Source organism: Cebus imitator, unplaced genomic scaffold (genome assembly GCF_001604975.1).
Source record: "Cebus imitator isolate Cc_AM_T3 unplaced genomic scaffold, Cebus_imitator-1.0 Scaffold6627, whole genome shotgun sequence".
In the NCBI taxonomy this organism is placed as follows: Eukaryota; Metazoa; Chordata; class Mammalia; order Primates; family Cebidae; genus Cebus; species Cebus imitator.
The window spans coordinates 1-1065 of NW_016113942.1; the positions used below are offsets into that span (position 1 = coordinate 1).

The window sequence follows — 1065 nt, forward strand, 5'->3', positions numbered from 1 at the left end:
CTAGGTAGGGCCGGATGGTGGAATACAGCTTGCTGATGGCGGCTTCATCAGCACATGGAGCCAAGGCTACGACCAAGTCCAGGACAGACAATCTGCTCAGGGGCAGGAGACCAAGAAGAGGGGTGGGAGCTGGAGAAGGGAGCAGATTACCAGTGTTCTTATGACTACTGGGTATGGGGAGGTGCGTGAAGTCAGGGTGAGGACACGGGGCTTGAAGGAGCTCATGAACAATCATAATAGCTAGCACCTAATTGAGCACTCATGATGTACCAGGCACCGTTCTTGGTGTTTTACACCTGCTAACTCCTTCAATCCTCATAGCAACCTTGCAAGAACTATTATCAGGCCCATTTTACAGATGACGCCTCAGAGGCAGAATGGATAAGTAATTTGTCCAAGGTCACATAGCCTATAAGTGACAGGGCTGGGATCAGAACCATCGGATGGTGAGATGGCGTGTCTCCTGGGTCCTTGCTCCTCCGTAGCAGACTAAATGGCCTTTCCAGGAAGAAGGAACCAGTCAGCAGAGCCTCTGAGCACAGCCCGGACAATTAATACCTCAAGACTTCCTTAAATAATTCAAGAGGGAACCCACAGTGCTTCCGCCAGATGCACCCTCCAGCTCCCTGGGCTGCTCCAGCTCAAGTGCAGGCCCTTAGTAAATTACCTGGTAAAGTCAGGGCTGGCAGGGTCGAGCACCTTCTCGCTGGCTTTTTCCAGGAGACTGTTCACCAACTGGTGGCCCCAAGGGAATGAAGAGGAGAGAGTAACTGAGAAGTTAAGAGAGCAGCAATGGCAGCAGTCCCAGAGCAGCCTCCCCACCATTAGCAGCCCCCAGCCCCACGACTGCTGGGATGTGCTCCAGAACACAGAGACCCACGTGAGCCCTGGTGGCTAGGGTCTCGGCCTCTCCGACACTGTCCACCTGAGAGCTCCCCTCCTCCCTCCTCCCCACCCTCCCATGGCTCACCTGAGTGTCAGTGATGGTGAGGTAAGTTCTGACGGTTTCCAGCACAGCCCGGCGAGGGGCTGGAGTGTCCCCACCTGCCACAGGCTGGCCATATA

At 54.8% G+C, this 1065-nt stretch overlaps 1 long non-coding RNA gene across 1 annotated transcript; it reads right to left on the reverse strand.

Annotated features, from left to right (window-relative positions):
- Positions 1 to 5: 5 nt before the first annotated feature.
- On the reverse strand, positions 6 to 1063 carry LOC108299341. The gene is made up of 3 exons (XR_001822911.2): positions 971 to 1063; positions 668 to 735; positions 6 to 92 (listed from the first exon to the last, which is right to left on the reverse strand). It is a non-coding gene; the product is annotated as an uncharacterized LOC108299341 (long non-coding RNA).
- Positions 1064 to 1065: the final 2 nt, after the last annotated feature.